At 40.0% G+C, this 7,690-nt stretch overlaps 1 long non-coding RNA gene across 1 annotated transcript; it reads right to left on the bottom strand.

Moving 5' to 3' along the window:
• Positions 1–2,533: 2,533 nt before the first annotated feature.
• LOC126284954 (uncharacterized) lies at positions 2,534–7,120 on the bottom strand. The gene is made up of 2 exons (XR_007551581.1): positions 7,036–7,120; positions 2,534–3,374 (listed from the first exon to the last, which is right to left on the bottom strand). It is a non-coding gene; the product is annotated as an uncharacterized LOC126284954 (long non-coding RNA).
• Positions 7,121–7,690: the final 570 nt, after the last annotated feature.

The raw sequence follows: 7,690 nt of genomic DNA, 5'->3' as shown, positions 1-7,690 counted from the left end.
CTATTTAATTATTAATATGGCTGTTATGCGCCATTTTCTTTGGATTCCATAGCTGAAACTGTTGAAGTATATTTGCAGAAAGAGCCCTTATTGAAGGTGATTGACATGATTAAAAATCGAAAATTACTATCTCCATCTCATAATAATTCTTCATTTACTTAGGTTTATTCATTTTGTTTTACATATATATATTGAACAAATATTTGACATATATATCACATATGTGTTCAGTGTATGAGTGAATAGGAGAGCTCTGTTTGTACCTCCGGTGTACAGTACTTCGCGGTCGGATGAGTGGCAGAAAACCAATGAGCGCTAAGTTTGAAAATTGTATATTATCACGGTCATAACCGCGTACTGTCACCATAATTTCCCTAATTTTTGTGTGGTATCGATTGCCGGGGCAGGTATCTTGCAAGTGTCCTTTGTGTTTCCGAAAATATGACCTCGAGTTGGTGATGTTTCCTTGTGAGTAACAGATCGAGCTTTCGAAGATAGTATCTTCTTCGTAGGAGGCCAAGTGTCTGCCAGAATCCGTTTGGGTCTCTTATACAGGATGTCCTAGGAGAAATGCTCAATATTCAAGTATATTACAGGAACGCCCATTTGGAGTAAAAAAACTTGAAGAGGACATCTGCCTTATTGGGAATAGTTACCGAGACAAATCACTTTGAGCGTAAATTTTCTTTTGTCTAATGGAACGCACGTATGAGCATTCCCCACTCAGCGTCTTTTCATTTTATTCTGGCCCAACCTATCTCGTCGCTTTTATCTTCTTTTCTCTGGATGTCTTTCTGCCGTCAAACTACACCGATGAAAGCACAATTGTCCAAGGTGTGTTGTGAGTAGGTTCGCTACCTGTAGTTCATTATAAAGTAAAGTTTGTTGTTTTGATTCTTCTCTATACTTTATCAGAACAATAAAGTACGCCGAAAAGCTGTATTTCACATTGGTGTCATTATTGTCAACATCAAAGTTTCCAGTAAGAAACCGTGAGAAACTGTTAATTTCCCATTCTTTGAAACTAGTAAGTACCGCACATGAGTCTCCTAGACTGTGTGAAGTAGGTAAACATGTCTCTTCCCACGTGGAATAGCTGACGGTCTCCAAAGTACTGCTCGTTACGCATCGGTGCTACTCGCTAATTATGTGTCCATAGAATTGCTTCGGCAGAAATAGGACCCGTGAGTGGAAAATTCGTTTGTGCTTTTGTGTGTCGTATATACGTATGTGTGTATGTTTTGTTATGGCTTTGGTGGTTGGCTGAAGTGGTGGTTGGTGGTGGTTGAGGTGAATAGCTTATTCTTCTCATTTTGAGATTAAGCAGCACGTAGAAATAATAAATCATAAATCTAAACCATAACTGAAAAGAAAATGGAATCATTGAAAAATTTCTGGACTCTGCTTCGGTTTCCACAAGTTCATGTTGCAATGATGAAGGAAATGTTACTGCAGCTGAACTAGATTTATCATATCACACTGTAAAACAATTTGCCCTGCAACTGTTTGGACACTACTGTACAACTGAATAAAATCATTCATGTTAATTCAAGAAGAGTTCTAAGTATTCGTCCTGTTAGAAACAAAATGGAAGCTCTAGTTACGCAAGTGTTGGAGTAATATGCTATTCTAAATGCAATAGATGATCTAATTACAGACAACTTACTTTACTGCCTCAAACTTATGGATTTAAAAAGAAAAACATGGAACTGCTTCCATTAGTGGTACAATCTTTTATAGCCAAAAATGGCAATCCATGTAAGACAACAATTTTTTTATGAAATTAGTAGAGAGTCTGCTAATGGTGTTTCTCAAAGAATTCAAAAGTCGGATAAAAATACAAATTCGTTTTACGAACTGTTTTGGTGTTAACCATTCTTCATTTACAGATATGAGAGATTTGGTACTAGATGTGATTAAGGGAAAATGTCATGCACACAAGATGCATAACTACATACCTTTTTATTATTTATGCTCGTTTTTCCAACTCAGGCGTTAAAAGTTATAATTAAAAAAACTGTAGAATCAGTGTTTGGAGGTATTCGTAAGTGTAATGCCATGTGAGAACAAGATGGATCTCTCTTTTGCTGTGCATAGATAAGCCGACCGGGGTTGCCGAGCGGTTCTAGGCGCTTCAGTCTGGAAACGCGAGATCACTACGGTCGCAGGTTTGAATCCTGCGTCGGGCATGGATGTGTGTGATGTCCTTAGGTAAGTTACGTTTAAGTAGATCTAAGAAGTTCTAGGGAACTGATGGCCTCAGATGTTAAGCTCCGTAGTGTTCATAGCAATTTGTGTATTGATACATTATTATTAAACTCGAAAGCCATTAGAAGTTATTTTGTAAGCTTAGGACAAAATCGTCCAATTATTGTGCAAAACGTATTACTGCTTAACACTGACAATAACTTTATTATTTACTTGCAGTTTTGTAACTATATTTAATTTATTTAATAAATTTGTAAAATGGCACGAAAACAACTGTTTTGCCATATTGCATATGCATAAAACCATGAATAGTCTTAAAAACATATAGAAAACAAGATTTTTTATTTTGATATAATACAGTAAAAATGTTAAATTGTTCTCTTCACCTGAACCGACTAGAAAATTCATAGATTTGTTGAAAAAAGGTTTAGAGTACCAAATCCAATGGTTTGATTTTTAGTGACACAAACTGGTTATTGACACTAAGCAATAGAAATATTAAAAGCAGTCTTGAATTTGATCATTTTTTGACATAATGGAAAATTCAAAACTGCAAAAAGACTCAGTTTTAAGTATGAATGATCTTTATAGGAAAATAGCATTATTAAACAAATTATATAATCAAATATAGAATTATGAAAGTTTTGTAGAATTATCCAGAGCACATTAATGACCACAAATATTTCGTAACACAAACTAATGAACATCTTACAAACTTATACAAATTAATTTCAATTTTTGAATGTGCTGCCGAGTAACGTTATTGCAGAGGGTATGACAATGAAACGCTTATGTCCGGAAAAAAGAAATAAATGCTCTGTTATAACCCACACAGCTAAAACTATGAAATTAGTATATATATAAAGTTTAAACTCCGTCTTCGTCTTCAGGCCACAAGTGGCCCATCGGGACCATCCGACCGCCGTGTCCTCCTCAGTTGAGGATGCGGATAGGAGGGGCGTGTGGTTGTGATGGTTTTCTTTGACCGGAGCCGCTACTATTCGATCGAGTAGCCCCGCGATTGGCATCACGAAGCGGAGTGGTCTCCGAAAAATGACAACAGCGCATGGCGGCCTGGATGGTCACCCATACACGTGCCGGCCACGCCCGACAGCACTTCGATAATCTTACGGGAACCGGTGTATCCACTGCGGCAAGGCCGTTGCCTGAAAAAGAAAAAGTTTACAGCAATGGATAAACTGCTTACCATTTACTCTCCAAAACATTACTCATTTGCTCCACTGCTGCCCAGCGCTGAACTTAAGAGACTTCTTGCTGTAGATATGACATATGTGTTTTGTTCATAATAACGATATACCCTAGGTTTTCTGCACTTTAAGCTTACAGAACTCTCAGTGCAAACAAAAGTACATTTATTGCATAACTAGCGAATCACTTTTGTAAATTTTATTGTATTCTTAGGCCAGTCTATATTTATTGTCCTCATCAACTAAAGTATATTTTGATGAAAGTTAACGCTTTTGTTCACAGTTCACTCACACATGTAGGGAGAAACGAAGCTTATTTTGGCGCCAGAGTAGCCCGCATTCCACTCACTGGAGAATCTATCCTTCAAGGTCGAACATGAGAAGTAGAGCGGTTAGTATATGTGTAGGTTAGTCATAACTCACATGCTCCAAAATAATGAAAATTGAGATGCCGACATATTCTCATATAGCTTTATACATAGAACATAATTCACGGAACAGTTATTCACATTTGGCACAAAATCCTTGAGAAAACTGGTGTTAAACTTCATGGTTAGTTTCAAAAGTCTGATGATCCGCGGGTTCTTGTGAGTTTTGTCCCGTATCTCATCTTGACCAATCAGCGATTAGCTCACTCGGCCCCATTTTCTTGTGTAGTAGTAAATATTGATACCATTGGAGTGTGTTTTCTGTTCTGTTCAGTTATTTTGGGGAATATAATTCAATATAGTGGTTGGAATAAAACTGATTTGAGACACAAGTCATGCCAGATGTCTTTAGACATATTCCCTGCAGCACCAAAAATTTTGACAGTTCAGACTGTACTGCCTTGTCCAGTGTGCTTGGTGCTATCACTGAAATTTGTGAACCACTGTTGCCTAATAAATCACTTTCCACACTACCAAATAAAGTTTACATGATCAGACTCACGTCAGCTGGAATGGGTACTGGTTCTCCTCAACATAGTAAATCTTTAATTTTGCTTTTCCTACCAAACTCTGGCGTAGCTATCGAATTTTCCATGTTTACTCTTCCTACAGGCAAGCAATTAAACTCTCTTATCATCCTGTACTGAAACAACGGTTCGCAAAGATGCTGTACTTTGCCCCACTTGGCCTGGTATTCTAAGAGCATTGCATGAGCGTTATCCATCGTTAAGGGCAATTCATATTCAGAACAGCAATCAAATACAAATTTATGTACAACATGATTTCCCTCTAGAGGCATCCTTGCACCTTCTGGTACTTGTTCGAGTTCTATCGCTTGCACTTCAAAATTTCTTACACCCTTTGTTCTCTAATATGTTGTTCTTGAGAAAAGTTCCCACTGTTACCAGCTCAACGAATTTTGTATTTCTTATTGTTCCAGTGCTAGTCAGTTACTGTCTGTGAAACAGACATGCAGTCCCAACTGCTTCCCTGTATCCACAGTGCGAAATTTCCCAAGATGTCATTCTGGTTTGAAAGAACTCTGTGAAGGCATGTTGTCACGCCAGTCCTCGAGTCTTACCAGTCTCCTCATTCCCACCAACTTTGCCAGAACACCCCATGAACTGCTTGTCAGCAATTCTATTTCCCTCGCCAAGTGCCACTCCTAAGGCGCTTCGTTTGTATTGCTTATTTGATCCTTATCTCCTGTTTTCTAGTTCAAACTGGGGCCTCAGATGTCATTGTTACCTGAATAATAACAACTGAAACCAACTGCTGTATTTTAATCCAGCGTCGTTTATGTACAACATGCTGCCCGTTTCGACACCATAAAGTGTCACCTTAAGGCCCCGAACGTGCTCTGTTATCAATGTATGAACCACAGTGACAAAGACAAAGGGAGTTTTCAAATGGAAACAGTACTACTTATTAAGTATGTTATGCCAGCATGTGGAACGAACAATGTCCCGTGCAGTGGGGCCAAAATCAACTGGATTTCATATCATCAAGTAAAAAGCCCACCAATGGTCAGATGAGAACTTGTTCCAAGGATACTATACTTGAATATGCTAAACCTGCTTCATCTTCACACAAACCGCTTGTCGAGTACATATCCCAATTGAAATATGTAGTGTGTGGTGTCACCGCCAGACACCACACTTGCTAGGTGGTAGCCTTTAAATCGGCCGCGGTCCAGTAGTATACGTCGGACCCGTGTGTCGCCACTATCAATGGTTGCAGACCGAGCGCCGCCACACGGCAGGTCTAGAGAGACTTCCTAGCACTCGCCCCAGTTGTACAGCCGACTTTGCTAGCGATGGTTCACTGACTTCTACGCTCACATTTGCCGAGACGATAGTTAGCATAGCCTTCAGCTACGTTATTTGCTACGACTTAGCAAGGCGCCAGTATCCGTACCATTGATTTTGTGAATCATGTACCATAAAGAGCGACGTTCTCCATTAATGGATTAAAGTTAAGTATTCCACCAGCTACGTCCGTTTTTCTCAATTCTAATTCCCTTGCCAAGTTCCAGACTTCACGCCAGCCTGCGTGAGCTAAAACGCGTGCATTTCGGCCTCCTTTAGCAAAACGGTGTTGGCTCTCCTGCCAACCACAACATAGTGTCTCGAGAATTTCTGCGCAAATTCTAGAATCACTCAGCCTTCTACAGTCTCGAACATACGATATTTTAGATGTGAGTGTGGGATGATAGAATCCTACCTACTGCGCCTCACGTGTTTGTGTGTGCAGGTTTGAAATTCAGTCGCGAGAAGAATGTAGACGCGGCGGTCGAACGACAATGACAAGTACTTGTCGGATGATCCATGTGTGATAGTGTACGTAAGAACCATGCAGCTTCTATGTTATTCTGTGCTAATGGCGTCAGTGACCATTGTTGTAATAACGAGAACCGTTGAAAAGGTACACTTGAGAAAAACTCTTGTCTTAGCCTTGTTGAAGGGAGGACATGTATCCTGATTCATGTTGAGAATGGACAGGGTGTTTAAGCCACCTTTCTCTTATATGTTAAATAGTTCGTTTCTGACGTTTGGAGACACGAGAGACTTACTAAACAGTATATATTTATGTGAAGAGTGGAATTTCAAAAAACTGCTTCAAATGGCTCTGAGCACCATGGGACTTAACTTCTGAGGTCCTCAGTTCCCTAGGACTTAGAACTACTTAAACCTAACAAACCTAAGGGCAGGATTCGAATCTGGGACCGTAGCGGTCGTGCGGTTCCAGACTGTAGTGCCGGCCGGCGGAGAGTGGAATTTGAAAAATGTCTAAAGTTGAGATATACGTCGTTAGTTGAAGCAAATGAAACTTTGTATGTCTACTTATTTTTATAAGCAGAAAGAGTCTTAAGAGATTCCTGTCCCTAGCAGCATACTTCAGAGAAGAAGTGAAAGAGAGTTTACAGCAGCAGGCTAGCCAGCAATGAAGGATGGCAGAGCATCTCAAGTAAGTCATCTCGTAAAAGTAGAGGTTTAGGTATCTACTTCGTACTTAAATCGTCGTCCAAATCCGTTAGAACTTCTATGCTGCTTAGATTTCTCTTAACTGTAGCCATGTGAATTCCACTTTCTGTTTCACCTTGTTAAGTTGTATCTACTGAGTGTTCCTCAGTATACGCCTTTCTGTCTTGCAATATTGCTAGCGTGTTCAACAGTTAATAAAGAGCTTACTTTTTGAGGCATTCGCTGTCACGTTGTCTGCCACAGCACCTGAATATCTACGCCTCTGGTCCACGCTGCCCTCCCCCGGTACTGGCCGTTCTTCTTTCTGCCGCCTGGGGCCACCTGTGTACGCTTATATGAGCCCGTTGGCGATGTTACTGATGGCAGCTGAAGTGCCTGACATGTTACTTCACTCACCATTCCTGACAAAAACAGGATGGCTCTAACCCCCAGCTGATACTGCTAACTGCTGCGTTTACAAGCTCGAAACATATTCAGTTAGTAATTATCCAACAACATTCTATACTGTTTCCATGCATTCCTTGCAAAGAACGTCTTACTACTTCTTAAGCAATGTTCCATCCCAATTTCTGGCGATGCAGCACTTTTTAACAGTGATACAGCACTTGATGTCCTACCTTCATATACTGCGTCCTTGAAGTCCAGCTACATATTTCGACCGATTTATTCCATCTGTCCTTGCGTCCTGCACTCCTATCTGTCCACCTGCCTGAAACTTGCCTGAGTATGGTAACACTTGTAAACCATCACAGAAATTACAAAGTAATCTGGTAAAGCCAGATGTAGTGTCGAGACCCTTTGTCCTCCAATAAAGTTGGTACACAGAATTCACAAAAATTATGCGAAGTTGACAACGTACTAA

The sequence above is a fragment of the Schistocerca gregaria genome, chromosome 8 (assembly GCF_023897955.1).
Source record: "Schistocerca gregaria isolate iqSchGreg1 chromosome 8, iqSchGreg1.2, whole genome shotgun sequence".
NCBI classification, from domain to species: domain Eukaryota; kingdom Metazoa; phylum Arthropoda; class Insecta; order Orthoptera; family Acrididae; genus Schistocerca; species Schistocerca gregaria.
The sequence above is the reverse complement of the archived record's forward strand: the minus strand, read 5'-3'. Positions and strand labels throughout refer to the sequence as shown.